Source organism: Tenrec ecaudatus, chromosome 11 (assembly GCF_050624435.1).
Source record: "Tenrec ecaudatus isolate mTenEca1 chromosome 11, mTenEca1.hap1, whole genome shotgun sequence".
NCBI classification, from domain to species: domain Eukaryota; kingdom Metazoa; phylum Chordata; class Mammalia; order Afrosoricida; family Tenrecidae; genus Tenrec; species Tenrec ecaudatus.
Window position 1 is genome coordinate 111,212,023 of NC_134540.1, and position 8,413 is coordinate 111,220,435.

Below are 8,413 nucleotides of genomic sequence, written 5' to 3' on the forward strand. Positions count from 1 at the left end.
GATGATTAGTGATTACATCAACTAGATATTCCTGGGTAAGGAGAGTTGTGATATTTTTATAATTTGTTGTCAATTTGAAAGGATTAAGAGCGAAGGGGTGGAGTTTAGCCTGTCAATCAGGTGGCAGCTTGATGACCTCGTTTAGAGGTGCTAAGGAAATAAAAAGATTGCTTGAGGTGGGACACATGTTCACTCCCTCCAAGACATCCCTGAGGAGAAGTCAAATGGATCTACTTTGCTGCTGCTAGAGCCTTGAGAGCTGGAGAAGCCATGTGGAGCCCCTAGCCAGCACTGAGATGCTTACAATGCCACTGGATCCACAAGACTTCCCACCCACTGGCCTGTGATCTTCCTGCATTCGGCGTCATTGCATGTGAGTCTGAAGAAGACTCTATAGATTGGTACCAGACATATGGGCTAATATTGGACTTGTGGACTTGATTGGACTGGCTGGGATGTTTCTCCATATTCAATTATTCTTGTATATAAAGTTCTTTCCTATACACATATGAGTGTCTCCCTGGATTTGTTTACCCAGACAAACACAATAGGTATAGAGCCTAATGTATCAATTTGGTTGCAGCCTACTGACACCTCCTTGAGGATGTGACCTTTTGTATACAAAAGAAATTGAGCATGGTCAAGTAATCTTTGACCCTTCGGCTTCTTCTGGAGCTGGATCTTGCATCTGATTCCTGTAGTATTACCTGCTCATTCCAGTGGACTACTTTTGGTGGATTCATTCTGCCATCTTTGGATTCTTCTAGCAATACAGCCTGTGCCTCATCATCCTATTCGTCAACTTTCTTTTTGTCAACTTCCATCAGTGAGGAGAAGCCAGACTGAAACTGAACTGGAATTACCTACTTCTACTGCTGTGTAAGTCATTATTTGATATAAATTTCTTTCTATATACAAGCACATACATCTCACTAGCTTTGTTTCTCTAGAGAACCCAACCTAACACACATGTTTACAATTGCATCTACCCACAAATTACTGATTTTATTACTGTGGTTGCAGAATTATATGCTTTAGCGATGACCATAGTTGCCCTTCATGCTTGGGTACCTTTCATTGTCTTCCTTTATCTTGGTTATGTTGTGCTAATCCCCCCACCTTGGGTGTTGCCCTTCCCTTCACCATCATTAACACTTGCCTAGTATGATTAACAAAACCAGAATGGTTCCTAAAACCGTTTCAACTTTAAAGGCTATCAGAATTCTTTTTGACTGTAGCCTCTAACTCGTAGACTTGTTCTGATGAACTCATCATCAATGTATTCAAATGACAAAATCAATCCAGACCTTACTTTCTTTCTTAGAAAGTCTCCATGTTTACAGGAGACTCCAGAGAACGCAAAATCTCCCAATTATCTGAGGCTTCTATTATTATTAACTGCTCAGAGGTACTTTGTCTTCTAATATGATTTGTTTGTTGCCTCTCATTATAACCTTTTTAGATGTTTTCTTACAACAACAATCCAGACTCAATGGAAGACACCATGTAAAATGACCACTGGGAAATATTGCACCTTTAAGGAACAATCTGCAGGTCTTGTCTCAGTACCTGGGTGATGGAGCTACATTCTAAAGAGCATTATTGGCGCCCACAAAGTACCCTAAGTTGATTTTTTTTTCTTCCTATTGGGGAAATGCCCTCATTTGCATCGACTCTCAATAACCTACCTCCAGGCAAAAAGCTGCAAGTAGTCAGAGATGTTATTTAAAGTAAACTGGTATTTAATGAACAACAATTTTCATATGTAGGTTTGATGGCACCACTTGCCGGTACCTTCTTCAACTTTGTGATTCTGGATCAATGAGGCTGTCTGTAGCTGAGAGACTGGCAGAGGCAAGGAGACAGAGGAGGACATTCTAATCATAAAGAGGCTACTATGCAAAGCCACAGAGACTTTCTGCCTAAAACCTCTCATGTTCATTTCATTAGTATGATTATAGCCTTTTCATTTTTTCTTTTATGTACTCACTTGTGACTTGGCTCATTAGTGCATGCCCTTTGCAACGGAGGAGCCTGACAGGAGGCAAGGAGTCCGCAGCAGGAGAATAGGAACTCCTAAAGATTCAGCTTTGGTCGTAGCCTTGCAGCTCCAAAACAGACATAGAAAAATAGAGACAAAATCACAAATAAGCAAAGGTATTGTTGGTTGGGATTTTGCAAATAATTGCCTGAATAAAGGCAATTCTTAATGTAGAAAAATACCTTTAGAGGCTTGGGGAATATAAGGGAGCCACCTGAGATATTTAAGTTTAGGAAAAACAACTATTTAACATGCATAGTGGTTAATTTTTACTGCTGTATTTTAATGTATGCAAATATAATTCATATTATAACAATAATCTCCTGATTATTATTGAAAGCCAGGGTAAGTGGCAGTTTTTATTTGACAATACGGTAAGAAATTATGAGTGCATCATGTGGTGGCAGCATACAGATAGTGCAGTGATAGGATATTGATTTTGTTGCACTTATTTTAAAAATAGAGACAAGCATTATGTTCCAAATGATGTGATTAGACAAACTATTAGCATCATAAAGCACTCCATAAGATTTGCTTTTTATGTGTTTTGGACAAACAAATCAATATTGAATTCTATTTTTACTGTACTGTATATTGTGTATTGGGGTATTCTTTAGATTAGAAATAAGAGGAGGGGAAGGGACAACACTTGATCTTATGTGACCAAATCAAATTTTAATTTTTTCTACAATCATTAAAATTTACCTCAATAAAAGTCATATATAGCGAGTTCTCCTTAACACTAATACATTTTGTAGAATTATTGTGACTACGTTGTAGAAAACCAGTTGAAGCAGAAGGAAAAGCTATGTGTTTTCACTAAAATTTGTATGTCCACACTCAGTCATGCTGCGATCTTTTGTTGAAATCACTTAGCAGTTAGTAAGTTGTGGAACAATCACAAAATGTATAGAAATGCGCTGTCAGCCTGAAGTTGAATGAAAGGCAACTACCATCCGTGGGAGGGTGCACCACTCTCTAGCCCATGAGGCCTGTGTAGAATCGCTTGGGTTTTCAAACAGCTTTGAGGTAATAGTTGTGCTCAATGATTGTTAAGTTGCAGAAGGTAGTGATTTCTTTAATGATACCCCCTTTCCCCAGTTATTCACTAGTCATGAACAAAGGACACGGGACTGTGGCCCCTGCTTGGCTTCCATTCCTGGACTTTGACTTCTATCATCTTTTTTCTTTGGTCTGAAGGATGACATGGATCAGGTAGCCAAGACATTGTTCCTGGGCAAATTCTTTCTGAAGATACTTCCAGTCTTCAAATATTGAAGGAGTAAAGAATGCGCTTACAATAGTACTTGGCACATAGTAGGAATTCAGTAAATGTCTAATTGATGCGTGAATAACAAGGGATCTAAGATGAACACGGAGGGAGCTTTCCTGATCCAAATCTAAGTGGAGACATAGGAAAGCAAAATCTAACTCTGTGCTTCTGATGGACCCTGGAATGACTCTGAAATACAAGGGTGAAGCCTCAAAGAGATTCCTCTCTACTCAATCACTTATCATTACTCAAATTGAAAACATTTTTTTATTATTAACATGCTATAAAACACACACTGTAAGTGTTCAGTTTGATGGATTTTTGTCATTGTATACACCCCTGTAACTACTAGCCCTCATCTCTTATTATTTCAGTAAGCTTCCTCATGCCCTGTTTAGTCAGTCGCCCATTCTGGAGTATATATTTTTTAATACTTTCCATTGGGGCTCTTATATCTCTTATCACAATCCATATATTCATCCATTGTGTCAAGCACATTTGCACATCATTTTCAAAGCATTTCCTTTCTACTTGAGCCTTTGATATCAGCTCCTCCTTCTCCACTCCTCCCTCCCCTGCCTGCCTTCCCTCATGAACCCTTGATAAGTCATAGATTATTATTTTCAATCTTATATCATCCTCGGTCATCCTTCACCCACTTTTCTGTTCTTCGTCCCCCTGGGAGGGGGTTATATATTTATCATTGGGATCGATTCTCCCTTTCTCCCCTCACCTCCCCATTATCCTCCTGGTATCTCTATTCACATTGTTGGCCCTTCCAGAAGTTTATCTAGCCTGGATTCCCTGTGTTGGGGGCTTTTATCTGCAGCAGTGTGCATGCTCTGATCTAATATGATTTGTAAGGTAGAATTGGGGTCATGATAGCGGGGGGAAGGAAGCATCAAAGAACTAGAGGAAAGTGTGCATTTCATCAGTGCTATGCTGCATGCTGACTGGCTCGTCTCTTCCTTGTGATCCTTTTGTGAGGGGATGTCCAATTGTCTACAGACGGACTTTGAGTCTCCATTTCACGCACCCCTTGCCCCCCACCATTCACACTGGGTATGATTTTGTTCTGGGTCTTAGATGCCTGATACCTCATCCCATGGATACCTCGTGATCACACAAGCTGGTGTGCTTCTTCCATGTGAGCTTTGTTGCTTCTCAGCTAGATGGCCGCTTGTTTATCATCAAGCCTTTAAGATCCCAGCCGGTCTAGAGTATTTTTATCGAGCAGTTTTGCCTCTATTTGAATTTCATAAAGGTCTAGTTTAGTTTTCATTTCATATAAATAGATATGTGGCTGCTTTCATTGTTTTGGATATCCATCTATATTGTGTTTATCAGTGTTACTATTTTATTGATATGTAGTCTACTTATGAATATACTTCAATTTGTTCATTCTTCTTCTATGGACATTTAAATTGTTTTCAAGATTTGACTATTATTAATATAGCTGCCATAAACATTAAACAATACCCTTAATCCCCCAATACTGGCAATCACTAATCTATTCTTCATTTCTATAATTCTTGTCATTTTATGCATGTTTTATAAATAGAAGCATACAGAATGTAACCTTTGGTGGCTGCCTTTTTTAACTCCGCATAATGCATCATTTCCTGAAAGACATCCAAGGTTTTGAGTGTATCAATAGTTCATTCATTTTTATTGCTGTAATATTCCATGCTGTGGATGTCCTACAGTCTGTTTAATCATTAATCAGTTGAAGGACATCTGGATGAATCCAGATTTTGATTATTACAAATAAAATTGCTGTGGATATTTACTTACAGATATTTATGTGAACCTAATCTTTCATAATCTTTCATAATACCTCAGAGTGCAATTGCTGGGTTACATAGGAATTTCATTGTAACTTTATTTTTATAAGAAATCATCAAGCTGTTTGTTTATAGTCCATCAGCACTTTCTCTGCATCCTTGCTCACATTTAATGTTGTCACAGTTTTCAAATTTTTTAACTGAGTGAAAGTTGACTGAGAAAATCATCAGTTTTGCGTTCACCGGTTCATACACATTTTGTTTCAAATTATCAGTCACAGTCTCCTCAATGTACTCTTACTTTTCCCATTTCTACCCCATGTTTCCTGTTACCATCCCTCCTTCCATGACCCTTTGAATTTTGTCCTGTGTAAATGCTGTCCTTCGGGTGAGTTCACGTTTAGACTTGAAAGGTAGGCAACTAAGTACCACAGTCTGGGCATCTTTCCTACCAGTCTCTAGCCAACGAGTAAGACTGGTCTCCATAATGATTTTGGATTCTGTTCCACATTCTTCTCCCACTCTATCATTCTAATGCGATCTTCTAGTGCAAACCTAATGTGATCCTTTTCAAAGGAATTGGTAGGTGTAGTTGATCACCATCTAGCACTTCTAGGCTCAAGGCTGTGGAAGCTGATGTTTGCATGGCCCATCGAAAACAATACTGCCATTTCAATATTTAATTTTTAAATTACTAATGAGCTTGGATGATTTTATTCATGTTTATTAACTACATGAAATTCCTCTTCTAAGAATCTGCTGTTCAAGTACATTTCTGATATTACTGTTGATTCCTAGCTAATATTTTCATGAACTGATTTCTAGGATTCTTTACATAGTTGGGACATTTTCACAGTATGACATGCATTTTCCTACTTTGTTGTATGTCTTGAATTTCATGATTTTTGGCTACGGACTCTGTTCAGAAGCGGGCCACGAACTGTGGGGTTCTTGCTGGGTGATTTCTGTTTCAGTATGAGCTTAGGTGCTCTGTGCCTGACCCACCCGAAAGGTGACCCGAATGCTTCCCGTGGCGACTGGCCCTCGCATCGGGCTCTTTGCCTGCTTCCTCAGGCTGGCCACCCGCTATGTGGGCCCACTTCAGCTGTACCCAGGAGCAGCTGTGCAGTCAAGGACCACTATGACGTGGTGGTGCTGGGCGGGGGTAGCGGTGGCTCACGATGGCCTCCCCACCTGAAGAGGAAAGTAGGTGCCAAGAATGTGGCCATTGTTAAGCCCAGCTAGAGGCATTTCTATCAGCCAATCTGGACGCTGGTGGAGCTGGTGCCAAATGGTTCTCCTCCTCTGGTCGTCCTCCCGCAAGTGTGATTCCACTGGAGTGGAATGGATCAAAGTGAAAGGGCTTGAACTTAACCCAGACAAGAACTGCATCCACACAGACGGCGCAAGATCTCCTCCAGATATCTTATTGTTCCTCTGGGCATCCGGCTGAACTATGAGGAGATTAAAGACCTACCAGAAGGTTTTGCTCATCCCAAAATAGGGCCCAATTATTCAGTGAAGCCAGTAGAGAAGACATGGAAAGCTCTGCAGGACTTCAAGGAGGCAATGTCATAGTTACCTTTCCAAATACTCCAGTGAAGTGTGCAGGGGCCCCACAGAAGATCATGTATTTGTCAGAAGCTTATTTCAGGAAGACAGGGAAGAGACCCAAGGCCAATATCATGTTCAACACTTCTCTTGGAGTCATTTTTGGGGTGAAGGAGTATGCAGATGCCCTGCTGGAGACCATCCAGGAGAAGACCTCACTATCAGCTACAAGCCAAACCTCACTGACGTCCGAGCTGGCAAACAAGAGGCCGCTTTAGAGAACCTGGACAAACCTGGGGAGACACGAGTGATTTCATATGAAATGCTCCATGTCACTCCACCCATGGGCCCACCAGACGTCATCAAGACGAGTCCCGTGGCTGGTGCTGGTGGCTGGGTGAATGCAGACAAAGAAACCCCGCAGTACATGAGATACCCGAATGTGTTTGGGATTGGGGAATTGCACCAACCTTTCTACACCAAAGACCGCTGCTGCCATGGGTAAGAGGAAGAGCCAAATTTCTCCCCTTCCCAAATGGATGGCACCCAAGGGACAGCTGTAACAAACCCAGAAGCTGGGCACTCACAGCATTCTGCTAATCATGAAGAAATGGTTCTTTTCTAAAAATGATGGCTTTCCCTGACCCAGAGGGAGCTGTAGATTAACCGAGCCTGTGTCAGGAATAAAGTGTGGCAGCCCCGCGGTATCCCATGGTCTTACCTTCTTTTCTAGGTCAGAGAGGCTGCTTTCTGGAGGGAGGGGCTTTAGAAGGAGGACATCCCTTTTCCAGCTCTCTGGACACCTGCTCCTTCTCACACCACCATGTGTACATCCCTGGTACTCTGTGCTCCTGTGCCATGCAGGTGGGCTCTTCTGCTGCTGCTGTAACCGCTGTACAGCTAAGGAAGCATTTGTTTCCCTAGGAAACACATGCAAGTCAATGAAAGCTTTTGGATCAGAAATTTGTTCTGTTAAGACAAATACAGTAGAGTGTGTCCCGATTGGTAATCAGTAAAGGCCTCAGCTTAGAAAACTCATTCTTAACCTCAATGCTCTGCACTAGCAGTGATGGGGAGAATTGCCTTTTAGGCTGTGCCCTCTCCAGACACGAGTTATCTTCCTTGGACACTCAGAACCATAGACCTCCCTGCTCATGGCTACGGTAGTGTCTGTCTGGGTGAAAACACACTGTCTACCTTCACCGACTCCCTCAATCTAAGAAAGACTTTCTCAGAAATGGACTACATATCTTTTTCATTCTGAATAGAAACTCCCACACCTGTGATTGAGGACCTCCAAACATAAGAAGACTTTGAAAGACAGTACTGCGAATATGCATAGTGTCGTAGTTAGTTGCATAGCGTCAATTCTGACACATGGTGAACCACGGATGAAGGGTGTGCTGCTTCACAGGGTTTTCAAGAATGTGACCCATTAGAAGCCGATCCTCAGGTCTTCCTTCTGAGGTGCCTCTGGGTGTTTGAACCATCAACTGTTGGTACCCCGTGGTCTGGCTGTGGGTTAGGTATTGACTGGGCTGCTCACCAAAAGGCTGGGAACCCACCAGAGGCTCTATAGAAGCAAAACGAGGCAGTCTGTGCCCATAAAGATTTGTAGTCTTGGAACCCCTCTAGACTATGAGTTGAATCGACTTAATGGCAGTGGGCTTGGTCCCTGGGTTCAGAAGACCTTTATGTATGAAGCACTTTTTAATACTTTGTGCCTTTTGCTTCATCATTTTACATTTGTCTTCTTTTTGCCTG

General features: G+C 41.6%; 1 pseudogene; it reads left to right on the forward strand.

Moving 5' to 3' along the window:
* Nucleotides 1-3,247: 3,247 nt before the first annotated feature.
* Nucleotides 3,248-7,212, forward strand: LOC142461042 (sulfide:quinone oxidoreductase, mitochondrial pseudogene; annotated as a pseudogene).
* Nucleotides 7,213-8,413: the final 1,201 nt, after the last annotated feature.